Source organism: Hyperolius riggenbachi, chromosome 11 (assembly GCF_040937935.1).
Source record: "Hyperolius riggenbachi isolate aHypRig1 chromosome 11, aHypRig1.pri, whole genome shotgun sequence".
Taxonomy (NCBI): domain Eukaryota; kingdom Metazoa; phylum Chordata; class Amphibia; order Anura; family Hyperoliidae; genus Hyperolius; species Hyperolius riggenbachi.
This window is the reverse complement of record NC_090656.1, coordinates 99,101,531-99,129,024: the sequence shown is the minus strand read 5'-3', so window position 1 is coordinate 99,129,024 and position 27,494 is coordinate 99,101,531. Positions and strand designations below refer to the sequence as shown.

At 39.1% G+C, this 27,494-nt stretch overlaps 29 non-coding genes across 29 annotated transcripts; all 29 read right to left on the bottom strand.

The window, feature by feature from the left end:
* Positions 1–542: 542 nt before the first annotated feature.
* On the bottom strand, positions 543–616 carry TRNAT-AGU (transfer RNA threonine (anticodon AGU)). The gene has a single exon. It is a non-coding gene; the product is annotated as a tRNA-Thr (tRNA).
* A 621-nt stretch (positions 617–1,237) lies between these two features.
* TRNAT-AGU (transfer RNA threonine (anticodon AGU)) lies at positions 1,238–1,311 on the bottom strand. Its single transcript has one exon. It is a non-coding gene; the product is annotated as a tRNA-Thr (tRNA).
* A 618-nt stretch (positions 1,312–1,929) lies between these two features.
* On the bottom strand, positions 1,930–2,003 carry TRNAT-AGU (transfer RNA threonine (anticodon AGU)). The gene has a single exon. It is a non-coding gene; the product is annotated as a tRNA-Thr (tRNA).
* A 1,311-nt stretch (positions 2,004–3,314) lies between these two features.
* TRNAT-AGU (transfer RNA threonine (anticodon AGU)) lies at positions 3,315–3,388 on the bottom strand. Its single transcript has one exon. It is a non-coding gene; the product is annotated as a tRNA-Thr (tRNA).
* A 621-nt stretch (positions 3,389–4,009) lies between these two features.
* TRNAT-AGU (transfer RNA threonine (anticodon AGU)) lies at positions 4,010–4,083 on the bottom strand. Its single transcript has one exon. It is a non-coding gene; the product is annotated as a tRNA-Thr (tRNA).
* Positions 4,084–4,704: 621 nt separating this feature from the next.
* On the bottom strand, positions 4,705–4,778 carry TRNAT-AGU (transfer RNA threonine (anticodon AGU)). The gene has a single exon. It is a non-coding gene; the product is annotated as a tRNA-Thr (tRNA).
* A 627-nt stretch (positions 4,779–5,405) lies between these two features.
* Positions 5,406–5,479, bottom strand: TRNAT-AGU (transfer RNA threonine (anticodon AGU)). The gene has a single exon. It is a non-coding gene; the product is annotated as a tRNA-Thr (tRNA).
* Positions 5,480–6,100: 621 nt separating this feature from the next.
* Positions 6,101–6,174, bottom strand: TRNAT-AGU (transfer RNA threonine (anticodon AGU)). The gene has a single exon. It is a non-coding gene; the product is annotated as a tRNA-Thr (tRNA).
* Positions 6,175–6,801: 627 nt separating this feature from the next.
* On the bottom strand, positions 6,802–6,875 carry TRNAT-AGU (transfer RNA threonine (anticodon AGU)). The gene has a single exon. It is a non-coding gene; the product is annotated as a tRNA-Thr (tRNA).
* A 621-nt stretch (positions 6,876–7,496) lies between these two features.
* On the bottom strand, positions 7,497–7,570 carry TRNAT-AGU (transfer RNA threonine (anticodon AGU)). The gene has a single exon. It is a non-coding gene; the product is annotated as a tRNA-Thr (tRNA).
* A 621-nt stretch (positions 7,571–8,191) lies between these two features.
* On the bottom strand, positions 8,192–8,265 carry TRNAT-AGU (transfer RNA threonine (anticodon AGU)). Its single transcript has one exon. It is a non-coding gene; the product is annotated as a tRNA-Thr (tRNA).
* A 621-nt stretch (positions 8,266–8,886) lies between these two features.
* Positions 8,887–8,960, bottom strand: TRNAT-AGU (transfer RNA threonine (anticodon AGU)). Its single transcript has one exon. It is a non-coding gene; the product is annotated as a tRNA-Thr (tRNA).
* A 627-nt stretch (positions 8,961–9,587) lies between these two features.
* On the bottom strand, positions 9,588–9,661 carry TRNAT-AGU (transfer RNA threonine (anticodon AGU)). The gene has a single exon. It is a non-coding gene; the product is annotated as a tRNA-Thr (tRNA).
* Positions 9,662–10,282: 621 nt separating this feature from the next.
* TRNAT-AGU (transfer RNA threonine (anticodon AGU)) lies at positions 10,283–10,356 on the bottom strand. The gene has a single exon. It is a non-coding gene; the product is annotated as a tRNA-Thr (tRNA).
* A 621-nt stretch (positions 10,357–10,977) lies between these two features.
* Positions 10,978–11,051, bottom strand: TRNAT-AGU (transfer RNA threonine (anticodon AGU)). Its single transcript has one exon. It is a non-coding gene; the product is annotated as a tRNA-Thr (tRNA).
* A 1,213-nt stretch (positions 11,052–12,264) lies between these two features.
* TRNAT-AGU (transfer RNA threonine (anticodon AGU)) lies at positions 12,265–12,338 on the bottom strand. Its single transcript has one exon. It is a non-coding gene; the product is annotated as a tRNA-Thr (tRNA).
* Positions 12,339–12,959: 621 nt separating this feature from the next.
* On the bottom strand, positions 12,960–13,033 carry TRNAT-AGU (transfer RNA threonine (anticodon AGU)). Its single transcript has one exon. It is a non-coding gene; the product is annotated as a tRNA-Thr (tRNA).
* Positions 13,034–14,932: 1,899 nt separating this feature from the next.
* On the bottom strand, positions 14,933–15,006 carry TRNAT-AGU (transfer RNA threonine (anticodon AGU)). The gene has a single exon. It is a non-coding gene; the product is annotated as a tRNA-Thr (tRNA).
* A 1,205-nt stretch (positions 15,007–16,211) lies between these two features.
* TRNAT-AGU (transfer RNA threonine (anticodon AGU)) lies at positions 16,212–16,285 on the bottom strand. Its single transcript has one exon. It is a non-coding gene; the product is annotated as a tRNA-Thr (tRNA).
* Positions 16,286–16,905: 620 nt separating this feature from the next.
* Positions 16,906–16,979, bottom strand: TRNAT-AGU (transfer RNA threonine (anticodon AGU)). The gene has a single exon. It is a non-coding gene; the product is annotated as a tRNA-Thr (tRNA).
* A 628-nt stretch (positions 16,980–17,607) lies between these two features.
* On the bottom strand, positions 17,608–17,681 carry TRNAT-AGU (transfer RNA threonine (anticodon AGU)). Its single transcript has one exon. It is a non-coding gene; the product is annotated as a tRNA-Thr (tRNA).
* A 621-nt stretch (positions 17,682–18,302) lies between these two features.
* On the bottom strand, positions 18,303–18,376 carry TRNAT-AGU (transfer RNA threonine (anticodon AGU)). The gene has a single exon. It is a non-coding gene; the product is annotated as a tRNA-Thr (tRNA).
* Positions 18,377–19,004: 628 nt separating this feature from the next.
* On the bottom strand, positions 19,005–19,078 carry TRNAT-AGU (transfer RNA threonine (anticodon AGU)). The gene has a single exon. It is a non-coding gene; the product is annotated as a tRNA-Thr (tRNA).
* A 3,876-nt stretch (positions 19,079–22,954) lies between these two features.
* TRNAT-AGU (transfer RNA threonine (anticodon AGU)) lies at positions 22,955–23,028 on the bottom strand. Its single transcript has one exon. It is a non-coding gene; the product is annotated as a tRNA-Thr (tRNA).
* Positions 23,029–24,344: 1,316 nt separating this feature from the next.
* On the bottom strand, positions 24,345–24,418 carry TRNAT-AGU (transfer RNA threonine (anticodon AGU)). The gene has a single exon. It is a non-coding gene; the product is annotated as a tRNA-Thr (tRNA).
* Positions 24,419–25,038: 620 nt separating this feature from the next.
* Positions 25,039–25,112, bottom strand: TRNAT-AGU (transfer RNA threonine (anticodon AGU)). The gene has a single exon. It is a non-coding gene; the product is annotated as a tRNA-Thr (tRNA).
* A 628-nt stretch (positions 25,113–25,740) lies between these two features.
* TRNAT-AGU (transfer RNA threonine (anticodon AGU)) lies at positions 25,741–25,814 on the bottom strand. Its single transcript has one exon. It is a non-coding gene; the product is annotated as a tRNA-Thr (tRNA).
* A 620-nt stretch (positions 25,815–26,434) lies between these two features.
* TRNAT-AGU (transfer RNA threonine (anticodon AGU)) lies at positions 26,435–26,508 on the bottom strand. The gene has a single exon. It is a non-coding gene; the product is annotated as a tRNA-Thr (tRNA).
* A 628-nt stretch (positions 26,509–27,136) lies between these two features.
* Positions 27,137–27,210, bottom strand: TRNAT-AGU (transfer RNA threonine (anticodon AGU)). The gene has a single exon. It is a non-coding gene; the product is annotated as a tRNA-Thr (tRNA).
* Positions 27,211–27,494: the final 284 nt, after the last annotated feature.

The following is a 27,494-nucleotide window of genomic DNA, read 5'->3' as shown; positions in this document are numbered from 1 at the left end:
GCTGCTGACTCTGAGAAAATGTCGCCCTGTATAATACAATGTAACTATAGAAAGATGGATATCATTTTAAAGCTCTCTTTCTCCTCTTTCTGACGACCCCTAAATCGTTGCCCTACACCTTTTAGTTTTCTCTATTTTCACGATCGAAATCGCAGCCGCGGCAATTTCAATCGCGAAAATAGCGAAAACTAAAAGGCGTAGGGCGGCGATTTATATATCATTGGAAAGAGGAGAATGAGAGCTTTAAAATGATATGCCTCTTTCCATAGTTTTTGCACTGCTCGGAGTCCCTTTAAGCTCCCATCCATGTTGAGCATAGCATCCCAAAAGACTTGTTAGTGACCTTTACCTATTGTCAGAGTTTGAAGGTAGTACATCAAACCAAACTGATAAGAAAATGTCTTTGTTCAGATGTGGTGGAAACAGTGGGCATAGGGAATGCAAGTTTCCTGTGAGCAAATATGGGTGAAGCTCAAAGACGTGATCCCGAAAATCTGGGATGTAAACAGCAGGCAATGACTTGGTAATAATAAGATGAGCAAAGGCACTGCTGAGAGTTGAACTCAGGATCTCCTGTTTACTAGACAGGCACTTTAACCAACTAAGCCACAGCGCCCACATGCTGCAATACAGTTATTGGTTATTGTGGCACAGCACTCTTTTTTCTTTGCATTTGCATTCTCAGTTTTTTAACATTTTTTTTTCAATAGTTTTTCAGGCCTACTTTTCCCTGCCTAAGAGTATACACATAGTCCACCTAAAAGGGAATGGAAAACATTTAGGACAAAATTGTTGAAAAGAATGTTGTGCATCTTCCAAAATATGATAATGAAAGCTGTGGCAAAACCAATGAGTTTTGTGCCACAGAAGCCAGTCACTATTATATTTCATGTAGGTGCTGTGGCTTAGTAATTAAGTTTTATACAATGTTTCTTATTGTAGAAGCAGCAATTTTACTTGAAGAAGTTTTGGCTAGGCAAGTGCGGGTTAAGCTCCCATCCATGTTGAGCATAGCATCCCAAAAGACTTGTTAGTGACCTTTACCTATTGTCAGAGATGGAAGGTAGTACATCAAACCAAACTGCTAAGAAAATGTCTTTATTCAGATGTGGTGGAAACAGTGGGCATAGCGAATGCAAGTTTCCTGTAAGCAAATATGGGTGAAGCTCAAAGACGTGATCCCGAAAATCTGGGATGTAAAGAGCAGGCAATGACTTGGTGATACTAAGATGAGCAAAGGCACTGCTGAGAGTTGAACTCAGGATCTCCTGTTTACTAGACAGGCGCTTTAACCAGCTAAGCCACAGCACCCATATACTGCAATACAGATACTGGTTATCGTGCCACAGCACTCTTTTTTGTTTGCATTAGCATTCTCAGTTTAACATTTTTTTTTCAATAGTTTTTCAGGCCTACTTTTCCCTGCCTAAGAGTATACACATAGTCCACCTAAAAGGGAATGGAAAACTTTTAGGACAAAATTGTTGAAAAGAATGTTGTGCAACTTCCAAAATATGATAATGAAAGCTGTGGCAAAACCAATGAGTTTTGTGCCACAGAAGCCAGTCACTATTATATTTCATGTAGGTGCTGTGGCTTAGTAATTAAGTTTTATACAATGTTTCTTATTGTAGAAGCAGCAATTTTACTTGAAGAAGTTTTGGCTAGGCAAGTGCGGGTTAAGCTCCCATCCATGTTGAGCATAGCATCCCAAAAGACTTGTTAGTGACCTTTACCTATTGTCAGAGATGGAAGGTAGTACATCAAACCAAACTGATAAGAAAATGTCTTTGTTCAGATGTGGTGGAAACAGTGGGCATAGGGAATGCAAGTTTCCTGTGAGCAAATATGGGTGAAGCTCAAAGACGTGATCCCGAAAATCTGGGATGTAAAAAGCAGGCAATGACTTGGTGATAATAAGATGAGCAAAGGCACTGCTGAGAGTTGAACTCAGGATCTCCTGTTTACTAGACAGGCACTTTAACCAACTAAGCCACAGCACCCATACACTTATTAGCAGTTATTGGTTATTGTGGCACAGCACTCTTTTTTCTTTGCATTTGCATTCTCAGTCTTTTAACTTTTTTTTTCAATAGTTTTTCAGACCTACTTTTCCCTGCCTATGAGTATACACATAGTCGACCTAAAAGAGAATGGAGAAATTTAGGACAAAATTGTTGAAAAGAATGTTGTGCAACTTCCAAAATATGATAATAAAAGCTGTTGCAAAACCGATGAGTATTGTGCCACAGAAGCCAGTCACTATTATATTTCATGTAGGTGCTGTGGCTTAGTGATTAAGTTTTATACAATGTTTCCTATTGTAGAAGCAGCAATTTTACTTGAAGAAGTTTTGGCTAGGCAAGTGCGGGTTAAGCTCCCATCCATATTGAGCATAGCATCCCAAAAGACTTGTTAGTGACCTTTACCTATTGTCAGAGATGGAAGGTAGTACATTAAACCAAACTGCTAAGAAAATGTCTTTGTTCAGATGTGGTGGAAACAGTGGGCATAGCGAATGCAAGTTTCCTGTAAGCAAATATGGGTGAAGCTCAAAGACGTGATCCCGAAAATCTGGGATGTAAACAGCAGGCAATGACTTGGTGATAATAAGATGAGCAAAGGCACTGCTGAGAGTTGAACTCAGGATCTCCTGTTTACTAGACTGGCGCTTTAACCAGCTAAGCCACAGCACCCATATACTGCAATACAGATATTGGTTATCGTGCCACAGCACTCTTTTTTGTTTGCATTAGCATTCTCAGTTTAACATTTTTTTTTCAATAGTTTTTCAGGCCTACTTTTCCCTGCCTAAGAGTATACACATAGTCCACCTAAAAGGGAATGGAAAACTTTTAGGACAAAATTGTTGAAAAGAATGTTGTGCAACTTCCAAAATATGATAATGAAAGCTGTGGCAAAACCAATGAGTTTTGTGCCACAGAAGCCAGTCACTATTATATTTCATGTAGGTGCTGTGGCTTAGTAATTAAGTTTTATACAATGTTTCTTATTGTAGAAGCAGCAATTTTACTTGAAGAAGTTTTGGCTAGGCAAGTGCGGGTTAAGCTGCCATCCATGTTGAGCATAGCATCCCAAAAGACTTGTTAGTGACCTTTACCTATTGTCAGAGATGGAAGGTAGTACATCAAACCAAACTGATAAGAAAATGTCTTTGTTCAGATGTGGTGGAAACAGTGGGCATAGGGAATGCAAGTTTCCTGTGAGCAAATATGGGTGAAGCTCAAAGACGTGAACCCGAAAATCTGGGATGTAAACAGCAGGCAATGACTTGGTGATAATAAGATGAGCAAAGGCACTGCTGAGAGTTGAACTCAGGATCTCCTGTTTACTAGACAGGCACTTTAACCAACTAAGCCACAGCGCCCACATGCTGCAATACAGTTATTAGTTATTGTGGCACAGCACTCTTTTTTCTTTGCATTTGCATTCTCAGTTTTTTAACATTTTTTTTTCAATAGTTTTTCAGGCCTACTTTTCCCTGCCTAAGAGTATACACATAGTCCACCTAAAAGGGAATGGAAAACTTTTAGGACAAAATTGTTGAAAAGAATGTTGTGCAACTTCCAAAATATGATAATGAAAGCTGTGGCAAAACCAATGAGTTTTGTGCCACAGAAGCCAGTCACTATTATATTTCATGTAGGTGCTGTGGCTTAGTAATTAAGTTTTATACAATGTTTCTTATTGTAGAAGCAGCAATTTTACTTGAAGAAGTTTTGGCTAGGCAAGTGCGGGTTAAGCTCCCATCCATGTTGAGCATAGCATCCCAAAAGACTTGTTAGTGACCTTTACCTATTGTCAGAGATGGAAGGTAGTACATCAAACCAAACTGATAAGAAAATGTCTTTGTTCAGATGTGGTGGAAACAGTGGGCATAGCGAATGCAAGTTTCCTGTGAGCAAATATGGGTGAAGCTCTAAGACGTGATTCCGAAAATCTGGGATGTAAACAGCAGGCAATGACTTGGTGATAATAAGATGAGCAAAGGCACTGCTGAGAGTTGAACTCAGGATCTCCTGTTTACTAGACAGGCACTTTAACCAACTAAGCCACAGCGCCCACATGCTGCAATACAGTTATTGGTTATTGTGGCACAGCACTCTTTTTTCTTTGCATTTGCATTCTCAGTTTTTTAACATTTTTTTTTCAATAGTTTTTCAGGCCTACTTTTCCCTGCCTAAGAGTATACACATAGTCCACCTAAAAGGGAATGGAAAACTTTTAGGACAAAATTGTTGAAAAGAATGTTGTGCAACTTCCAAAATATGATAATGAAAGCTGTGGCAAAACCAATGAGTTTTGTGCCACAGAAGCCAGTCACTATTATATTTCATGTAGGTGCTGTGGCTTAGTAATTAAGTTTTATACAATATTTCTTATTGTAGAAGCAGCAATTTTACTTGAAGAGGTTTTGGCTAGGCAAGTGCGGGTTAAGCTCCCATCCATGTTGAGCATAGCATCCCAAAAGACTTGTTAGTGACCTTTACCTATTGTCAGAGATGGAAGGTAGTACATCAAACCAAACTGATAAGAAAATGTTTTTGTTCAGATGTGGTGGAAACAGTGGGCATAGGGAATGCAAGTTTCCTGTGAGCAAATATGGGTGAAGCTCAAAGACGTGATCCCGAAAATCTGGGATGTAAACAGCAGGCAATGACTTGGTGATAATAAGATGAGCAAAGGCACTGCTGAGAGTTGAACTCAGGATCTCCTGTTTACTAGACAGGCGCTTTAACCAACTAAGCCACAGCGCCCACATGCTGCAATACAGTTATTGGTTATTGGTTATTGTGACACAGCACTCTTTTTTCTTTGCATTTGCATTCTCAGTTTTTTAACATTTTTTTTTCAATAGTTTTTCAGGCCTACTTTTCCCTGCCGAAGAGTATACACATAGTCCACCTAAAAGGGAATGGAAAACTTTTAGGACAAAATTGTTAAAAAGAATGTTGTGCAACTTCCAAAATATGATAATGAAAGCTGTGGCAAAACCAATGAGTTTTGTGCCACAGAAGCCAGTCACTATTATATTTCATGTAGGTGCTGTGGCTTAGTAATTAAGTTTTATACAATGTTTCTTATTGTAGAAGCAGCAATTTTACTTGAAGAAGTTTTGGCTAGGCAAGTGCGGGTTAAGCTCCCATCCATGTTGAGCATAGCATCCCAAAAGACTTGTTAGTGACCTTTACCTATTGTCAGAGATGGAAGGTAGTACATCAAACCAAACTGATAAGAAAATGTCTTTGTTCAGATGTGGTAGAAACAGTGGGCATAGCGAATGCAAGTTTCCTGTGAGCAAATATGGGTGAAGCTCTAAGACGTGATTCGAAAATCTGGGATGTAAACAGCAGGCAATGACTTGGTGATAATAAGATGAGCAAAGGCACTGTTGAGAGTTGAACTCAGGATCTCCTGTTTACTAGACAGGCGCTTTAACCAACTAAGCCACAGCGCCCACATGCTGCAATACAGTTATTGGTTATTGTGGCACAGCACTCTTTTTTCTTTGCATTTGCATTCTCAGTTTTTTAACATTTTTTTTTCAATAGTTTTTCAGGCCTACTTTTCCCTGCCTAAGAGTATACACATAGTCCACCTAAAAGGGAATGGAAAACTTTTAGGACAAAATTGTTGAAAAGAATGTTGTGCAACTTCCAAAATATGATAATGAAAGCTGTGGCAAAACCAATGAGTTTTGGGCCACAGAAGCCAGTCACTATTATATTTCATGTAGGTGCTGTGGCTTAGTAATTAAGTTTTATACAATGTTTCTTATTGTAGAAGCAGCAATTTTACTTGAAGAAGTTTTGGCTAGGCAAGTGCGGGTTAAGCTCCCATCCATGTTGAGCATAGCATCCCAAAAGACTTGTTAGTGACCTTTACCTATTGTCAGAGATGGAAGGTAGTACATCAAACCAAACTGATAAGAAAATGTTTTTGTTCAGATGTGGTGGAAACAGTGGGCATAGGGAATGCAAGTTTCCTGTGAGCAAATATGGGTGAAGCTCAAAGACGTGATCCCGAAAATCTGGGATGTAAACAGCAGGCAATGACTTGGTGATAATAAGATGAGCAAAGGCACTGCTGAGAGTTGAACTCAGGATCTCCTGTTTACTAGACAGGCGCTTTAACCAACTAAGCCACAGCGCCCACATGCTGCAATACAGTTATTGGTTATTGGTTATTGTGACACAGCACTCTTTTTTCTTTGCATTTGCATTCTCAGTTTTTTAACATTTTTTTTTCAATAGTTTTTCAGGCCTACTTTTCCCTGCCTAAGAGTATACACATAGTCCACCTAAAAGGGAATGGAAAACTTTTAGGACAAAATTGTTAAAAAGAATGTTGTGCAACTTCCAAAATATGATAATGAAAGCTGTGGCAAAACCAATGAGTTTTGTGCCACAGAAGCCAGTCACTATTATATTTCATGTAGGTGCTGTGGCTTAGTAATTAAGTTTTATACAATGTTTCTTATTGTAGAAGCAGCAATTTTACTTGAAGAAGTTTTGGCTAGGCAAGTGCGGGTTAAGCTCCCATCCATGTTGAGCATAGCATCCCAAAAGACTTGTTAGTGACCTTTACCTATTGTCAGAGATGGAAGGTAGTACATCAAACCAAACTGATAAGAAAATGTCTTTGTTCAGATGTGGTAGAAACAGTGGGCATAGCGAATGCAAGTTTCCTGTGAGCAAATATGGGTGAAGCTCTAAGACGTGATTCGAAAATCTGGGATGTAAACAGCAGGCAATGACTTGGTGATAATAAGATGAGCAAAGGCACTGTTGAGAGTTGAACTCAGGATCTCCTGTTTACTAGACAGGCGCTTTAACCAACTAAGCCACAGCGCCCACATGCTGCAATACAGTTATTGGTTATTGTGGCACAGCACTCTTTTTTCTTTGCATTTGCATTCTCAGTTTTTTAACATTTTTTTTTCAATAGTTTTTCAGGCCTACTTTTCCCTGCCTAAGAGTATACACATAGTCCACCTAAAAGGGAATGGAAAACTTTTAGGACAAAATTGTTGAAAAGAATGTTGTGCAACTTCCAAAATATGATAATGAAAGCTGTGGCAAAACCAATGAGTTTTGGGCCACAGAAGCCAGTCACTATTATATTTCATGTAGGTGCTGTGGCTTAGTAATTAAGTTTTATACAATGTTTCTTATTGTAGAAGCAGCAATTTTACTTGAAGAAGTTTTGGCTAGGCTAGTGCGGGTTAAGCTCCCATCCATGTTGAGCATAGCATCCCAAAAGACTTGTTAGTGACCTTTACCTATTGTCAGAGATGGAAGGTAGTACATCAAACCAAACTGATAAGAAAATGTCTTTGTTCAGATGTGGTGGAAACAGTGGGCATAGGGAATGCAAGTTTCCTGTGAGCAAATATGGGTGAAGCTCAAAGACGTGATCCCGAAAATCTGGGATGTAAACAGCAGGCAATGACTTGGTGATAATAAGATGAGCAAAGGCACTGCTGAGAGTTGAACTCAGGATCTCCTGTTTACTAGACAGGCGCTTTAACCAACTAAGCCACAGCGCCCACATGCTGCTATACAGTTATTGGTTATTGTGGCACAGCACTCTTTTTTCTTTGCATTTGCATTCTCAGTTTTTTAACATTTTTTTTTCAATAGTTTTTCAGGCCTACTTTTCCCTGCCTAAGAGCATACACATAGTCCACCTAAAAGGGAATGGAAATTTTTTAGGACAAAATTGTTGAAAAGAATGTTGTGCAACTTCCAAAATATGATAATGAAAGCTGTGGCAAAACCAATGAGTTTTGTGCCACAGAAGCCAGTCACTATTATATTTCATGTAGGTGCTGTGGCTTAGTAATTAAGTTTTATACAATGTTTCTTATTGTAGAAGCAGCAATTTTACTTGAAGAAGTTTTGGCTAGGCAAGTGCGGGTTAAGCTCCCATCCATGTTGAGCATAGCATCCCAAAAGACTTGTTAGTGACCTTTACCTATTGTCAGAGATGGAAGGTAGTACATCAAACCAAACTGATAAGAAAATGTCTTTGTTCAGATGTGGTGGAAACAGTGGGCATAGGGAATGCAAGTTTCCTGTGAGCAAATATGGGTGAAGCTCAAAGACGTGATCCCGAAAATCTGGGATGTAAACAGCAGGCAATGACTTGGTGATAATAAGATGAGCAAAGGCACTGTTGAGAGTTGAACTCAGGATCTCCTGTTTACTAGACAGGCGCTTTAACCAACTAAGCCACAGCGCCCACATGCTGCAATACAGTTATTGGTTATTGTGGCACAGCACTCTTTTTTCTTTGCATTTGCATTCTCAGTTTTTTAACATTTTTTTTTCAATAGTTTTTCAGGCCTACTTTTCCCTGCCTAAGAGTATACACATAGTCCACCTAAAAGGGAATGGAAAACTTTTAGGACAAAATTGTTGAAAAGAATGTTGTGCAACTTCCAAAATATGATAATGAAAGCTGTGGCAAAACCAATGAGTTTTGGGCCACAGAAGCCAGTCACTATTATATTTCATGTAGGTGCTGTGGCTTAGTAATTAAGTTTTATACAATGTTTCTTATTGTAGAAGCAGCAATTTTACTTGAAGAAGTTTTGGCTAGGCAAGTGCGGGTTAAGCTCCCATCCATGTTGAGCATAGCATCCCAAAAGACTTGTTAGTGACCTTTACCTATTGTCAGAGATGGAAGGTAGTACATCAAACCAAACTGATAAGAAAATGTTTTTGTTCAGATGTGGTGGAAACAGTGGGCATAGGGAATGCAAGTTTCCTGTGAGCAAATATGGGTGAAGCTCAAAGACGTGATCCCGAAAATCTGGGATGTAAACAGCAGGCAATGACTTGGTGATAATAAGATGAGCAAAGGCACTGCTGAGAGTTGAACTCAGGATCTCCTGTTTACTAGACAGGCGCTTTAACCAACTAAGCCACAGCGCCCACATGCTGCAATACAGTTATTGGTTATTGGTTATTGTGACACAGCACTCTTTTTTCTTTGCATTTGCATTCTCAGTTTTTTAACATTTTTTTTTCAATAGTTTTTCAGGCCTACTTTTCCCTGCCTAAGAGTATACACATAGTCCACCTAAAAGGGAATGGAAAACTTTTAGGACAAAATTGTTAAAAAGAATGTTGTGCAACTTCCAAAATATGATAATGAAAGCTGTGGCAAAACCAATGAGTTTTGTGCCACAGAAGCCAGTCACTATTATATTTCATGTAGGTGCTGTGGCTTAGTAATTAAGTTTTATACAATGTTTCTTATTGTAGAAGCAGCAATTTTACTTGAAGAAGTTTTGGCTAGGCAAGTGCGGGTTAAGCTCCCATCCATGTTGAGCATAGCATCCCAAAAGACTTGTTAGTGACCTTTACCTATTGTCAGAGATGGAAGGTAGTACATCAAACCAAACTGATAAGAAAATGTCTTTGTTCAGATGTGGTAGAAACAGTGGGCATAGCGAATGCAAGTTTCCTGTGAGCAAATATGGGTGAAGCTCTAAGACGTGATTCGAAAATCTGGGATGTAAACAGCAGGCAATGACTTGGTGATAATAAGATGAGCAAAGGCACTGTTGAGAGTTGAACTCAGGATCTCCTGTTTACTAGACAGGCGCTTTAACCAACTAAGCCACAGCGCCCACATGCTGCAATACAGTTATTGGTTATTGTGGCACAGCACTCTTTTTTCTTTGCATTTGCATTCTCAGTTTTTTAACATTTTTTTTTCAATAGTTTTTCAGGCCTACTTTTCCCTGCCTAAGAGTATACACATAGTCCACCTAAAAGGGAATGGAAAACTTTTAGGACAAAATTGTTGAAAAGAATGTTGTGCAACTTCCAAAATATGATAATGAAAGCTGTGGCAAAACCAATGAGTTTTGGGCCACAGAAGCCAGTCACTATTATATTTCATGTAGGTGCTGTGGCTTAGTAATTAAGTTTTATACAATGTTTCTTATTGTAGAAGCAGCAATTTTACTTGAAGAAGTTTTGGCTAGGCTAGTGCGGGTTAAGCTCCCATCCATGTTGAGCATAGCATCCCAAAAGACTTGTTAGTGACCTTTACCTATTGTCAGAGATGGAAGGTAGTACATCAAACCAAACTGATAAGAAAATGTCTTTGTTCAGATGTGGTGGAAACAGTGGGCATAGGGAATGCAAGTTTCCTGTGAGCAAATATGGGTGAAGCTCAAAGACGTGATCCCGAAAATCTGGGATGTAAACAGCAGGCAATGACTTGGTGATAATAAGATGAGCAAAGGCACTGCTGAGAGTTGAACTCAGGATCTCCTGTTTACTAGACAGGCGCTTTAACCAACTAAGCCACAGCGCCCACATGCTGCTATACAGTTATTGGTTATTGTGGCACAGCACTCTTTTTTCTTTGCATTTGCATTCTCAGTTTTTTAACATTTTTTTTTCAATAGTTTTTCAGGCCTACTTTTCCCTGCCTAAGAGCATACACATAGTCCACCTAAAAGGGAATGGAAATTTTTTAGGACAAAATTGTTGAAAAGAATGTTGTGCAACTTCCAAAATATGATAATGAAAGCTGTGGCAAAACCAATGAGTTTTGTGCCACAGAAGCCAGTCACTATTATATTTCATGTAGGTGCTGTGGCTTAGTAATTAAGTTTTATACAATGTTTCTTATTGTAGAAGCAGCAATTTTACTTGAAGAAGTTTTGGCTAGGCAAGTGCGGGTTAAGCTCCCATCCATGTTGAGCATAGCATCCCAAAAGACTTGTTAGTGACCTTTACCTATTGTCAGAGATGGAAGGTAGTACATCAAACCAAACTGATAAGAAAATGTCTTTGTTCAGATGTGGTGGAAACAGTGGGCATAGGGAATGCAAGTTTCCTGTGAGCAAATATGGGTGAAGCTCAAAGACGTGATCCCGAAAATCTGGGATGTAAACAGCAGGCAATGACTTGGTGATAATAAGATGAGCAAAGGCACTGCTGAGAGTTGAACTCAGGAACTCCTGTTTACTAGACAGGCGCTTTTACCAACTAAGCCACAGCGCCCACATGCTGCAATACAGTTATTGGTTATTGGTTATTGTGGCACAGCACTCTTTTTTCTTTGCATTTGCATTCTCAGTTTTTTAACATTTTTTTTTCAATAGTTTTTCAGGCCTACTTTTCCCTGCCTAAGAGTATACACATAGTCCACCTAAAAGGGAATGGAAAACTTTTAGGACAAAATTGTTGAAAAGAATGTTGTGCAACTTCCAAAATATGATAATGAAAGCTGTGGCAAAACCAATGAGTTTTGTGCCACAGAAGCCAGTCACTATTATATTTCATGTAGGTGCTGTGGCTTAGTAATTAAGTTTTATACAATGTTTCTTATTGTAGAAGCAGCAATTTTACTTGAAGAAGTTTTGGCTAGGCAAGTGCGGGTTAAAGGGACTCCGAGCAGTGCAGAAACTATGGAAAGATGCATATCATTTTAAAGCTCTCTTTCTCCTCTTTCCAATGATATATAAATCGCCGCACCACGCCTTTTAGTTTTCGCTATTTTCGCGATTGAAATTGACATGGCTGCGATTTCGATCACGAAAATACAGAAAACTAAAAGGCGTAGGGTGACGGTTTAGGGGTCGTCAGAAAGAGGAGAAAGAGAGCTTTAAAATGATATCCATCTTTCCATAGTTACATTGTATTACACAGGGCGACTTTTTCTGCTGAATAGAGCTGCTGACTCTGAGAAAATGTCGCCCTGTGTAATACAATGTAACTATAGAAAGATGGATATCATTTTAAAGCTCTCTTTCTCCTCTTTCTGACGACCCCTAAATCGTTGCCCTACACCTTTTAGTTTTCTCTATTTTCACGATCGAAATCGCAGCCGCTGCAATTTCAATCGCGAAAATAGCGAAAACTAAAAGGCGTAGGGCGGCGATTTATATATCATTGGAAAGAGGAGAATGAGAGCTTTAAAATGATATGCATCTTTCCATAGTTTTTGCACTGCTCGGAGTCCCTTTAAGCTCCCATCCATGTTGAGCATAGCATCCCAAAAGACTTGTTAGTGACCTTTACCTATTGTCAGAGATGGAAGGTAGTACATCAAACCAAACTGATAAGAAAATGTCTTTGTTCAGATGTGGTGGAAACAGTGGGCATAGGGAATGCAAGTTTCCTGTGAGCAAATATGGGTGAAGCTCAAAGACGTGATCCCGAAAATCTGGGATGTAAACAGCAGGCAATGACTTGGTGATAATAAGATGAGCAAAGGCACTGCTGAGAGTTGAACTCAGGATCTCCTGTTTACTAGACAGGCACTTTAACCAACTAAGCCACAGCACCCACATGCTGCAATACAGTTCTTGGTTATTGTGGCACAGCACTCTTTTTTCTTTGCATTTGCATTCTCAGTTTTTTAACATTTTTTTTTCAATAGTTTTTCAGGCCTACTTTTCCCTGCCTAAGAGTATACACATAGTCCACCTAAAAGGGAATGGAAAACTTTTAGGACAAAATTGTTGAAAAGAATGTTGTGCATCTTCCAAAATATGATAATGAAAGCTGTGGCAAAACCAATGAGTTTTGTGCCACAGAAGCCAGTCACTATTATATTTCATGTAGGTGCTGTGGCTTAGTAATTAAGTTTTATACAATGTTTCTTATTGTAGAAGCAGCAATTTTACTTGAAGAAGTTTTGGCTAGGCAAGTGCGGGTTAAGCTCCCATCCATGTTGAGCATAGCATCCCAAAAGACTTGTTAGTGACCTTTACCTATTGTCAGAGATGGAAGGTAGTACATCAAACCAAACTGATAAGAAAATGTCTTTGTTCAGATGTGGTGGAAACAGTGGGCATAGCGAATGCAAGTTTCCTGTGAGCAAATATGGGTGAAGCTCAAAGACGTGATCCCGAAATTCTGGGATGTAAACAGCAGGCAATGACTTGGTGATAATAAGATGAGCAAAGGCACTGCTGAGAGTTGAACTCAGGATCTCCTGTTTACTAGACAGGCGCTTTAACCAACTAAGCCACAGCGCCCACATGATGCAATACAGTTATTGTCTATTGTGGCACAGCACTCTTTTTTCTTGCATTTGCATTCTCAGTTTTTTAACATTTTTTTTCAATAGTTTTTCAGGCCTACTTTTCCCTGCCTAAGAGTATACACATAGTCCACCTAAAAGGGAATGGAAAACTTTTAGGACAAAATTGTTGAAAAGAATGTTGTGCAACTTCCAAAATATGATAATGAAAGCTGTGGCAAAACCAATGAGTTTTGTGCCACAGAAGCCAGTCACTATTATATTTCATGTAGGTGCTGTGGCTTAGTAATTAAGTTTTATACAATGTTTCTTATTGTAGAAGCAGCAATTTTACTTGAAGAAGTTTTGGCTAGGCAAGTGCGGGTTAAAGGGACTCCGAGCAGTGCAGAAACTATGGAAAGATGCATATCATTTTAAAGCTCTCTTTCTCCTCTTTCCAATGATATATAAATCGCCGCACTACGCCTTTTAGTTTTCGCTATTTTCGCGATTGAAATTGACATGGCTGCGATTTCGATCACAAAAATACAGAAAACTAAAAGGCGTAGGGTGACGATTTAGGGGTCGTCAGAAAGAGGAGAAAGAGAGCTTTAAAATGATATCCATCTTTCCATAGTTACATTGTATTACACAGGGCGACTTTTTCTGCTGAATAGAGCTGCTGACTCTGAGAAAATGTCGCCCTGTGTAATACAATGTAACTATAGAAAGATGGATATCATTTTAAAGCTCTCTTTCTCCTCTTTCTGACGACCCCTAAATCGTTGCCCTACACCTTTTAGTTTTCTCTATTTTCACGATCGAAATCGCAGCCGCGGCAATTTCAATCGCGAAAATAGCGAAAACTAAAAGGCGTAGGGCGGCAATTTATATATCATTGGAAAGAGGAGAATGAGAGCTTTAAAATGATATGCATCTTTCCATAGTTTTTGCACTGCTCGGAGTCCCTTTAAGCTCCCATCCATGTTGAGCATAGCATCCCAAAAGACTTGTTAGTGACCTTTACCTATTGTCAGAGATGGAAGGTAGTACATCAAACCAAACTGATAAGAAAATGTCTTTGTTCAGATGTGGTGGAAACAGTGGGCATAGGGAATGCAAGTTTCCTGTGAGCAAATATGGGTGAAGCTCAAAGACGTGATCCCGAAAATCTGGGATGTAAACAGCAGGCAATGACTTGGTGATAATAAGATGAGCAAAGGCACTGCTGAGAGTTGAACTTAGGATCTCCTGTTTACTAGACAGGCACTTTAACCAACTAAGCCACAGCGCCCACATGCTGCAATACAGTTATTGGTTATTGTGGCACAGCACTCTTTTTTCTTTGCATTTGCATTCTCAGTTTTTTAACATTTTTTTTTTCAATAGTTTTTCAGGCCTACTTTTCCCTGCCTAAGAGTATACACATAGTCCACCTAAAAGGGAATGGAAAACTTTTAGGACAAAATTGTTGAAAAGAATGTTGTGCAACTTCCAAAATATGATAATGAAAGCTGTGGCAAAACCAATGAGTTTTGTGCCACAGAAGCCAGTCACTATTATATTTCATGTAGGTGCTGTGGCTTAGTAATTAAGTTTTATACAATGTTTCTTATTGTAGAAGCAGCAATTTTACTTGAAGAAGTTTTGGCTAGGCAAGTGCGGGTTAAGCTCCCATCCATGTTGAGCATAGCATCCCAAAAGACTTGTTAGTGACCTTTACCTATTGTCAGAGATGGAAGGTAGTACATCAAACCAAACTGATAAGAAAATGTCTTTGTTCAGATGTGGTAGAAACAGTGGGCATAGCGAATGCAAGTTTCCTGTGAGCAAATATGGGTGAAGCTCTAAGACGTGATTCGAAAATCTGGGATGTAAACAGCAGGCAATGACTTGGTGATAATAAGATGAGCAAAGGCACTGCTGAGAGTTGAACTCAGGATCTCCTGTTTACTAGACAGGCGCTTTAACCAACTAAGCCACAGCGCCCACATGATGCAATACAGTTATTGTCTATTGTGGCACAGCACTCTTTTTTCTTGCATTTGCATTCTCAGTTTTTTAACATTTTTTTTTCAATAGTTTTTCAGGCCTACTTTTCCCTGCCTAAGAGTATACACATAGTCCACCTAAAAGGGAATGGAAAACTTTTAGGACAAAATTGTTGAAAAGAATGTTGTGCAACTTCCAAAATATGATAATGAAAGCTGTGGCAAAACCAATGAGTTTTGTGCCACAGAAGCCAGTCACTATTATATTTCATGTAGGTGCTGTGGCTTAGTAATTAAGTTTTATACAATGTTTCTTATTGTAGAAGCAGCAATTTTACTTGAAGAAGTTTTGGCTAGGCAAGTGCGGGTTAAAGGGACTCCGAGCAGTGCAGAAACTATGGAAAGATGCATATCATTTTAAAGCTCTCTTTCTCCTCTTTCCAATGATATATAAATCGCCGCACTACGCCTTTTAGTTTTCGCTATTTTCGCGATTGAAATTGACATGGCTGCGATTTCGATCACGAAAATACAGAAAACTAAAAGGCGTAGGGTGACGATTTAGGGGTCGTCAGAAAGAGGAGAAAGAGAGCTTTAAAATGATATCCATCTTTCCATAGTTACATTGTATTACACAGGGCGACTTTTTCTGCTGAATAGAGCTGCTGACTCTGAGAAAATGTCGCCCTGTGTAATACAATGTAACTATAGAAAGATGGATATCATTTTAAAGCTCTCTTTCTCCTCTTTCTGACGACCCCTAAATCGTTGCCCTACACCTTTTAGTTTTCTCTATTTTCACGATCGAAATCGCAGCCGCGGCAATTTCAATCGCGAAAATAGCGAAAACTAAAAGGCGTAGGGCGGCAATTTATATATCATTGGAAAGAGGAGAATGAGAGCTTTAAAATGATATGCATCTTTCCATAGTTTTTGCACTGCTCGGAGTCCCTTTAAGCTCCCATCCATGTTGAGCATAGCATCCCAAAAGACTTGTTAGTGACCTTTACCTATTGTCAGAGATGGAAGGTAGTACATCAAACCAAACTGATAAGAAAATGTCTTTGTTCAGATGTGGTGGAAACAGTGGGCATAGGGAATGCAAGTTTCCTGTGAGCAAATATGGGTGAAGCTCAAAGACGTGATCCCGAAAATCTGGGATGTAAACAGCAGGCAATGACTTGGTGATAATAAGATGAGCAAAGGCACTGCTGAGAGTTGAACTCAGGATCTCCTGTTTACTAGACAGGCACTTTAACCAACTAAGCCACAGCGCCCACATGCTGCAATACAGTTATTGGTTATTGTGGCACAGCACTCTTTTTTCTTTGCATTTGCATTCTCAGTTTTTTAACATTTTTTTTTCAATAGTTTTTCAGGCCTACTTTTCCCTGCCTAAGAGTATACACATAGTCCACCTAAAAGGGAATGGAAAACTTTTAGGACAAAATTGTTGAAAAGAATGTTGTGCAACTTCCAAAATATGATAATGAAAGCTGTGGCAAAACCAATGAGTTTTGTGCCACAGAAGCCAGTCACTATTATATTTCATGTAGGTGCTGTGGCTTAGTAATTAAGTTTTATACAATGTTTCTTATTGTAGAAGCAGCAATTTTACTTGAAGAAGTTTTGGCTAGGCAAGTGCGGGTTAAGCTCCCATCCATGTTGAGCATAGCATCCCAAAAGACTTGTTAGTGACCTTTACCTATTGTCAGAGATGGAAGGTAGTACATCAAACCAAACTGATAAGAAAATGTCTTTGTTCAGATGTGGTAGAAACAGTGGGCATAGCGAATGCAAGTTTCCTGTGAGCAAATATGGGTGAAGCTCTAAGACGTGATTCGAAAATCTGGGATGTAAACAGCAGGCAATGACTTGGTGATAATAAGATGAGCAAAGGCACTGCTGAGAGTTGAACTCAGGAACTCCTGTTTACTAGACAGGCGCTTTAACCAACTAAGCCACAGCGCCCACATGCTGCAATGCATTTATTGGTTATTGGTTATTGTGGCACAGCACTCTTTTTTCTTTGCATTTGCATTCTCAGTTTTTTAACATTTTTTTTTCAATAGTTTTTCAGGCCTACTTTTCCCTGCCTAAGAGTATACACATAGTCCACCTAAAAGGGAATGGAAAACTTTTAGGACAAAATTGTTGAAAAGAATGTTGTGCAACTTCCAAAATATGATAATGAAAGCTGTGGCAAAACCAATGAGTTTTGCGCCACAGAAGCCAGTCACTATTATATTTCATGTAGGTGCTGTGGCTTAGTAATTAAGTTTTATACAATGTTTCTTATTGTAGAAGCAGCAATTTTACTTGAAGAAGTTTTGGCTAGGCAAGTGCGGGTTAAGCTCCCATCCATGTTGAGCATAGCATCCCAAAAGACTTGTTAGTGACCTTTACCTATTGTCAGAGATGGAAGGTAGTACATCAAACCAAACTGATAAGAAAATGTCTTTGTTCAGCTGTGGTGGAAACAGTGGGCATAGGGAATGCAAGTTTCCTGTGAGCAAATATGGGTGAAGCTCAAAGACGTGATCCCGAAAATCTGGAATGTAAACAGCAGGCAATGACTTGGTGATAATAAGATGAGCAAAGGCACTGCTGAGAGTTGAACTCAGGATCTCCTGTTTACTAGACAGGCGCTTTAACCAACTAAGCCACAGCGCCCACATATTGCTATACTGTTATTGGTTATTGTGGCACAGCACTCTTTTTTCTTTGCATTTGCATTCTCAGTTTTTTAACATTTTTTTTTTCAATAGTTTTTCAGGCCTACTTTTCCCTGCCTAAGAGTATACACATAGTCCACCTAAAAGGGAATGGAAAACTTTTAGGACAAAATTGTTGAAAAGAATGTTGTGCAACTTCCAAAATATGATAATGAAAGCTGTGGCAAAACCAATGAGTTTTGTGCCACAGAAGCCAGTCACTATTATATTTCATGTAGGTGCTGTGGCTTAGTAATTAAGTTTTATACAATGTTTCTTATTGTAGAAGCAGCAATTTTACTTGAAGAAGTTTTGGCTAGGCAAGTGCGGGTTAAGCTCCCATCCATGTTGAGCATAGCATCCCAAAAGACTTGTTAGTGACCTTTACCTATTGTCAGAGATGGAAGGTAGTACATCAAACCAAACTGATAAGAAAATGTCTTTGTTCAGATGTGGTAGAAACAGTGGGCATAGCGAATGCAAGTTTCCTGTGAGCAAATATGGGTGAAGCTCTAAGACGTGATTCGAAAATCTGGGATGTAAACAGCAGGCAATGACTTGGTGATAATAAGATGAGCAAAGGCACTGCTGAGAGTTGAACTCAGGAACTCCTGTTTACTAGACAGGCGCTTTAACCAACTAAGCCACAGCGCCCACATGCTGCAATACAGTTATTGGTTATTGGTTATTGTGGCACAGCACTCTTTTTTCTTTGCATTTGCATTCTCAGTTTTTTAACATTTTTTTTTCAATAGTTTTTCAGGCCTACTTTTCCCTGCCTAAGAGTATACACATAGTCCACCTAAAAGGGAATGGAAAACTTTTAGGACAAAATTGTTGAAAAGAATGTTGTGCAACTTCCAAAATATGATAATGAAAGCTGTGGCAAAACCAATGAGTTTTGCGCCACAGAAGCCAGTCACTATTATATTTCATGTAGGTGCTGTGGCTTAGTAATTAAGTTTTATACAATGTTTCTTATTGTAGAAGCAGCAATTTTACTTGAAGAAGTTTTGGCTAGGCAAGTGCGGGTTAAGCTCCCATCCATGTTGAGCATGGCATCCCAAAAGACTTGTTAGTGACCTTTACCTATTGTCAGAGATGGAAGGTAGTACATCAAACCAAACTGATAAGAAAATGTCTTTGTTCAGATGTGGTGGAAACAGTGGGCATAGGGAATGCAAGTTTCCTGTGAGCAAATATGGGTGAAGCTCAAAGACGTGATCCCGAAAATCTGGAATGTAAACAGCAGGCAATGACTTGGTGATAATAAGATGAGCAAAGGCACTGCTGAGAGTTGAACTCAGGATCTCCTGTTTACTAGACAGGCGCTTTAACCAACTAAGCCACAGCGCCCACATATTGCTATACTGTTATTGGTTATTGTGGCACAGCACTCTTTTTTCTTTGCATTTGCATTCTCAGTTTTTTAACATTTTTTTTTCAATAGTTTTTCAGGCCTACTTTTCCCTGCCTAAGAGTATACACATAGTCCACCTAAAAGGGAATGGAAAACTTTTAGGACAAAATTGTTGAAAAGAATGTTGTGCAACTTCCAAAATATGATAATGAAAGCTGTGGCAAAACCAATGAGTTTTGTGCCACAGAAGCCAGTCACTATTATATTTCATGTAGGTGCTGTGGCTTAGTAATTAAGTTTTATACAATGTTTCTTATTGTAGAAGCAGCAATTTTACTTAAAGAAGTTTTGGCTAGGCAATTGCGGGTTAAAGGGACTCCGAGCAGTGCAGAAACTATGGAAAGGTGCATATCATTTTAAAGCTCTCTTTCTCCTCTTTCCAATGATATATAAATCGCCGCACTACGCCTTTTAGTTTTCGCTATTTTCGCGATTGAAATTGACATGGCTGCGATTTCGATCACGAAAATACAGAAAACTAAAAGGCGTAGGGTGACGATTTAGGGGTCGTCAGAAAGAGGAGAAAGAGAGCTTTAAAATGATATCCATCTTTCCATAGTTACATTGTATTACACAGGGCGACTTTTTCTGCTGAATAGAGCTGCTGACTCTGAGAAAATGTCGCCCTGTGTAATACAATGTAACTATAGAAAGATGGATATCATTTTAAAGCTCTCTTTCTCCTCTTTCTGACGACCCCTAAATCGTTGCCCTACACCTTTTAGTTTTCTCTATTTTCACGATCGACATCGCAGCCGCGGCAATTTCAATCGCGAAAATAGCAAAAACTAAAAGGCGTAGGGCGGCGATTTATATATCATTGGAAAGAGGAGAAAGAGAGCTTTAAAATGATATGCATCTTTCCATAGTTTTTGCACTGCTCGGAGTCCCTTTAAGCTCCCATCCATGTTGAGCATAGCATCCCAAAAGACTTGTTAGTGACCTTTACCTATTGTCAGAGATGGAAGGTAGTACATCAAACCAAACTGATAAGAAAATGTCTTTGTTCAGATGTGGTGGAAACAGTGGGCATAGGGAATGCAAGTTTCCTGTGAGCAAATATGGGTGAAGCTCAAAGACGTGATCCCGAAAATCTGGGATGTAAACAGCAGGCAATGACTTGGTGATAATAAGATGAGCAAAGGCACTGCTGAGAGTTGAACTCAGGATCTCCTGTTTACTAGACAGGCACTTTAACCAACTACGCCACAGCGCCCACATGCTGCAATACAGTTATTGGTTATTGTGGCACAGCACTCTTTTTTCTTTGCATTTGCATTCTCAGTTTTTTAACATTTTTTTTTCAATAGTTTTTCAGGCCTACTTTTCCCTGCCTAAGAGTATACACATAGTCCACCTAAAAGGGAATGGAAAACTTTTAGGACAAAATTGTTGAAAAGAATGTTGTGCAACTTCCAAAATATGATAATGAAAGCTGTGGCAAAACCAATGAGTTTTGTGCCACAGAAGCCAGTCACTATTATATTTCATGTAGGTGCTGTGGCTTAGTAATTAAGTTTTATACAATGTTTCTTATTGTAGAAGCAGCAATTTTACTTGAAGAAGTTTTGGCTAGGCAATTGCGGGTTAAAGGGACTCCGAGCAGTGCAGAAACTATGGAAAGGTGCATATCATTTTAAAGCTCTCTTTCTCCTCTTTCCAATGATATATAAATCGCCGCACTACGCCTTTTAGTTTTCGCTATTTTCGCGATTGAAATTGACATGGCTGCGATTTCGATCACGAAAATACAGAAAACTAAAAGGCGTAGGGTGACGATTTAGGGGTCGTCAGAAAGAGGAGAAAGAGAGCTTTAAAATGATATCCATCTTTCCATAGTTACATTGTATTACACAGGGCGACTTTTTCTGCTGAATAGAGCTGCTGACTCTGAGAAAATGTCGCCCTGTGTAATACAATGTAACTATAGAAAGATGGATATCATTTTAAAGCTCTCTTTCTCCTCTTTCTGACGACCCCTAAATCGTTGCCCTACACCTTTTAGTTTTCTCTATTTTCACGATCGACATCGCAGCCGCGGCAATTTCAATCGCGAAAATAGCAAAAACTAAAAGGCGTAGGGCGGCGATTTATATATCATTGGAAAGAGGAGAAAGAGAGCTTTAAAATGATATGCATCTTTCCATAGTTTTTGCACTGCTCGGAGTCCCTTTAAGCTCCCATCCATGTTGAGCATAGCATCCCAAAAGACTTGTTAGTGACCTTTACCTATTGTCAGAGATGGAAGGTAGTACATCAAACCAAACTGATAAGAAAATGTCTTTGTTCAGATGTGGTGGAAACAGTGGGCATAGGGAATGCAAGTTTCCTGTGAGCAAATATGGGTGAAGCTCAAAGACGTGATCCCGAAAATCTGGGATGTAAACAGCAGGCAATGACTTGGTGATAATAAGATGAGCAAAGGCACTGCTGAGAGTTGAACTCAGGATCTCCTGTTTACTAGACAGGCACTTTAACCAACTACGCCACAGCGCCCACATGCTGCAATACAGTTATTGGTTATTGTGGCACAGCACTCTTTTTTCTTTGCATTTGCATTCTCAGTTTTTTAACATTTTTTTTTCAATAGTTTTTCAGGCCTACTTTTCCCTGCCTAAGAGTATACACATAGTCCACCTAAAAGGGAATGGAAAACTTTTAGGACAAAATTGTTGAAAAGAATGTTGTGCAACTTCCAAAATATGATAATGAAAGCTGTGGCAAAACCAATGAGTTTTGTGCCACAGAAGCCAGTCACTATTATATTTCATGTAGGTGCTGTGGCTTAGTAATTAAGTTTTATACAATGTTTCTTATTGTAGAAGCAGCAATTTTACTTGAAGAAGTTTTGGCTAGGCAAGTGCGGGTTAAGCTCCCATCCATGTTGAGCATAGCATCCCAAAAGACTTGTTAGTGACCTTTACCTATTGTCAGAGATGGAAGGTAGTACATCAAACCAAACTGATAAGAAAATGTCTTTGTTCAGATGTGGTGGAAACAGTGGGCATAGGGAATGCAAGTTTCCTGTGAGCAAATATGGGTGAAGCTCAAAGACGTGATCCCGAAAATCTGGGATGTAAACAGCAGGCAATGACTTGGTGATAATAAGATGAGCAAAGGCACTGCTGAGAGTTGAACTCAGGATCTCCTGTTTACTAGACAGGCGCTTTAACTAACTAAGCCACAGTGTCCACATGCTGCTATACTGTTATTGGTTATTGTGGCACAGCACTCTTTTTTCTTTGCATTTGCATTCTCAGTTTTTTAACATTTTTTTTTCAATAGTTTTTCAGGCCTACTTTTCCCTGCCTAAGAGTATACACATAGTCCACCTAAAAGGGAATGGAAAACTTTTAGGACAAAATTGTTGAAAAGAATGTTGTGCAACTTCCAAAATATGATAATGAAAGCTGTGGCAAAACCAATGAGTTTTGCGCCACAGAAGCCAGTCACTATTATATTTCATGTAGGTGCTGTGGCTTAGTAATTAAGTTTTATACAATGTTTCTTATTGTAGAAGCAGCAATTTTACTTGAAGAAGTTTTGGCTAGGCAAGTGCGGGTTAAGCTCCCATCCATGTTGAGCATGGCATCCCAAAAGACTTGTTAGTGACCTTTACCTATTGTCAGAGATGGAAGGTAGTACATCAAACCAAACTGATAAGAAAATGTCTTTGTTCAGATGTGGTGGAAACAGTGGGCATAGGGAATGCAAGTTTCCTGTGAGCAAATATGGGTGAAGCTCAAAGACGTGATCCCGAAAATCTGGAATGTAAACAGCAGGCAATGACTTGGTGATAATAAGATGAGCAAAGGCACTGCTGAGAGTTGAACTCAGGATCTCCTGTTTACTAGACAGGCGCTTTAACCAACTAAGCCACAGCGCCCACATATTGCTATATTGTTATTGGTTATTGTGGCACAGCACTCTTTTTTCTTTGCATTTGCATTCTCAGTTTTTTAACATTTTTTTTTCAATAGTTTTTCAGGCCTACTTTTCCCTGCCTAAGAGTATACACATAGTCCACCTAAAAGGGAATCGAAAACTTTTAGGACAAAATTGTTGAAAAGAATGTTGTGCAACTTCCAAAATATGATAATGAAAGCTGTGGCAAAACCAATGAGTTTTGTGCCACAGAAGCCAGTCACTATTATATTTCATGTAGGTGCTGTGGCTTAGTAATTAAGTTTTATACAATGTTTCTTATTGTAGAAGCAGCAATTTTACTTGAAGAAGTTTTGGCTAGGCAAGTGCGGGTTAAGCTCCCATCCATGTTGAGCATAGCATCCCAAAAGACTTGTTAGTGACCTTTACCTATTGTCAGAGATGGAAGGTAGTACATCAAACCAAACTGATAAGAAAATGTCTTTGTTCAGATGTGGTGGAAACAGTGGGCATAGGGAATGCAAGTTTCCTGTGAGCAAATATGGGTGAAGCTCAAAGACGTGATCCCGAAAATCTGGGATGTAAACAGCAGGCAATGACTTGGTGATAATAAGATGAGCAAAGGCACTGCTGAGAGTTGAACTCAGGATCTCCTGTTTACTAGACAGGCGCTTTAACTAACTAAGCCACAGTGTCCACATGCTGCTATACTGTTATTGGTTATTGTGGCACAGCACTCTTTTTTCTTTGCATTTGCATTCTCAGTTTTTTAACATTTTTTTTTCAATAGTTTTTCAGGCCTACTTTTCCCTGCCTAAGAGTATACACATAGTCCACCTAAAAGGGAATGGAAAACTTTTAGGACAAAATTGTTGAAAAGAATGTTGTGCAACTTCCAAAATATGATAATGAAAGCTGTGGCAAAACCAATGAGTTTTGCGCCACAGAAGCCAGTCACTATTATATTTCATGTAGGTGCTGTGGCTTAGTAATTAAGTTTTATACAATGTTTCTTATTGTAGAAGCAGCAATTTTACTTGAAGAAGTTTTGGCTAGGCAAGTGCGGGTTAAGCTCCCATCCATGTTGAGCATGGCATCCCAAAAGACTTGTTAGTGACCTTTACCTATTGTCAGAGATGGAAGGTAGTACATCAAACCAAACTGATAAGAAAATGTCTTTGTTCAGATGTGGTGGAAACAGTGGGCATAGGGAATGCAAGTTTCCTGTGAGCAAATATGGGTGAAGCTCAAAGACGTGATCCCGAAAATCTGGAATGTAAACAGCAGGCAATGACTTGGTGATAATAAGATGAGCAAAGGCACTGCTGAGAGTTGAACTCAGGATCTCCTGTTTACTAGACAGGCGCTTTAACCAACTAAGCCACAGCGCCCACATATTGCTATATTGTTATTGGTTATTGTGGCACAGCACTCTTTTTTCTTTGCATTTGCATTCTCAGTTTTTTAACATTTTTTTTTCAATAGTTTTTCAGGCCTACTTTTCCCTGCCTAAGAGTATACACATAGTCCACCTAAAAGGGAATCGAAAACTTTTAGGACAAAATTGTTGAAAAGAATGTTGTGCAACTTCCAAAATATGATAATGAAAGCTGTGGCAAAACCAATGAGTTTTGTGCCACAGAAGCCAGTCACTATTATATTTCATGTAGGTGCTGTGGCTTAGTAATTAAGTTTTATACAATGTTTCTTATTGTAGAAGCAGCAATTTTACTTGAAGAAGTTTTGGCTAGGCAAGTGCGGGTTAAGCTCCCATCCATGTTGAGCATAGCATCCCAAAAGACTTGTTAGTGACCTTTACCTATTGTCAGAGATGGAAGGTAGTACATCAAACCAAACTGATAAGAAAATGTCTTTGTTCAGATGTGGTAGAAACAGTGGGCATAGCGAATGCAAGTTTCCTGTGAGCAAATATGGGTGAAGCTCTAAGACGTGATTCGAAAATCTGGGATGTAAACAGCAGGCAATGACTTGGTGATAATAAGATGAGCAAAGGCACTGCTGAGAGTTGAACTCAGGAACTCCTGTTTACTAGACAGGCGCTTTAACCAACTAAGCCACAGCGCCCACATGCTGCAATACAGTTATTGGTTATTGGTTATTGTGGCACAGCACTCTTTTTTCTTTGCATTTGCATTCTCAGTTTTTTAACATTTTTTTTTCAATAGTTTTTCAGGCCTACTTTTCCCTGCCTAAGAGTATACACATAGTCCACCTAAAAGGGAATGGAAAACTTTTAGGACAAAATTGTTGAAAAGAATGTTGTGCAACTTCCAAAATATGATAATGAAAGCTGTGGCAAAACCAATGAGTTTTGCGCCACAGAAGCCAGTCACTATTATATTTCATGTAGGTGCTGTGGCTTAGTAATTAAGTTTTATACAATGTTTCTTATTGTAGAAGCAGCAATTTTACTTGAAGAAGTTTTGGCTAGGCAAGTGCGGGTTAAGCTCCCATCCATGTTGAGCATGGCATCCCAAAAGACTTGTTAGTGACCTTTACCTATTGTCAGAGATGGAAGGTAGTACATCAAACCAAACTGATAAGAAAATGTCTTTGTTCAGATGTGGTGGAAACAGTGGGCATAGGGAATGCAAGTTTCCTGTGAGCAAATATGGGTGAAGCTCAAAGACGTGATCCCGAAAATCTGGAATGTAAACAGCAGGCAATGACTTGGTGATAATAAGATGAGCAAAGGCACTGCTGAGAGTTGAACTCAGGATCTCCTGTTTACTAGACAGGCGCTTTAACCAACTAAGCCACAGCACCCACATATTGCTATACTGTTATTGGTTATTGTGGCACAGCACTCTTTTTTCTTTGCATTTGCATTCTCAGTTTTTTAACATTTTTTTTTCAATAGTTTTTCAGGCCTACTTTTCCCTGCCTAAGAGTATACACATAGTCCACCTAAAAGGGAATGGAAAACTTTTAGGACAAAATTGTTGAAAAGAATGTTGTGCAACTTCCAAAATATGATAATGAAAGCTGTGGCAAAACCAATGAGTTTTGTGCCACAGAAGCCAGTCACTATTATATTTCATGTAGGTGCTGTGGCTTAGTAATTAAGTTTTATACAATGTTTCTTATTGTAGAAGCAGCAATTTTACTTGAAGAAGTTTTGGCTAGGCAAGTGCGGGTTAAGCTCCCATCCATGTTGAGCATAGCATCCCAAAAGACTTGTTAGTGACCTTTACCTATTGTCAGAGATGGAAGGTAGTACATCAAACCAAACTGATAAGAAAATGTCTTTGTTCAGATGTGGTAGAAACAGTGGGCATAGCGAATGCAAGTTTCCTGTGAGCAAATATGGGTGAAGCTCTAAGACGTGATTCGAAAATCTGGGATGTAAACAGCAGGCAATGACTTGGTGATAATAAGATGAGCAAAGGCACTGCTGAGAGTTGAACTCAGGAACTCCTGTTTACTAGACAGGCGCTTTAACCAACTAAGCCACAGCACCCACATGCTGCAATACAGTTATTGGTTATTGGTTATTGTGGCACAGCACTCTTTTTTCTTTGCATTTGCATTCTCAGTTTTTTAACATTTTTTTTTCAATAGTTTTTCAGGCCTACTTTTCCCTGCCTAAGAGTATACACATAGTCCACCTAAAAGGGAATGGAAAACTTTTAGGACAAAATTGTTGAAAAGAATGTTGTGCAACTTCCAAAATATGATAATGAAAGCTGTGGCAAAACCAATGAGTTTTGCGCCACAGAAGCCAGTCACTATTATATTTCATGTAGGTGCTGTGGCTTAGTAATTAAGTTTTATACAATGTTTCTTATTGTAGAAGCAGCAATTTTACTTGAAGAAGTTTTGGCTAGGCAAGTGCGGGTTAAGCTCCCATCCATGTTGAGCATGGCATCCCAAAAGACTTGTTAGTGACCTTTACCTATTGTCAGAGATGGAAGGTAGTACATCAAACCAAACTGATAAGAAAATGTCTTTGTTCAGATGTGGTGGAAACAGTGGGCATAGGGAATGCAAGTTTCCTGTGAGCAAATATGGGTGAAGCTCAAAGACGTGATCCCGAAAATCTGGAATGTAAACAGCAGGCAATGACTTGGTGATAATAAGATGAGCAAAGGCACTGCTGAGAGTTGAACTCAGGATCTCCTGTTTACTAGACAGGCGCTTTAACCAACTAAGCCACAGCGCCCACATATTGCTATACTGTTATTGGTTATTGTGGCACAGCACTCTTTTTTCTTTGCATTTGCATTCTCAGTTTTTTAACATTTTTTTTTCAATAGTTTTTCAGGCCTACTTTTCCCTGCCTAAGAGTATACACATAGTCCACCTAAAAGGGAATGGAAAACTTTTAGGACAAAATTGTTGAAAAGAATGTTGTGCAACTTCCAAAATATGATAATGAAAGCTGTGGCAAAACCAATGAGTTTTGTGCCACAGAAGCCAGTCACTATTATATTTCATGTAGGTGCT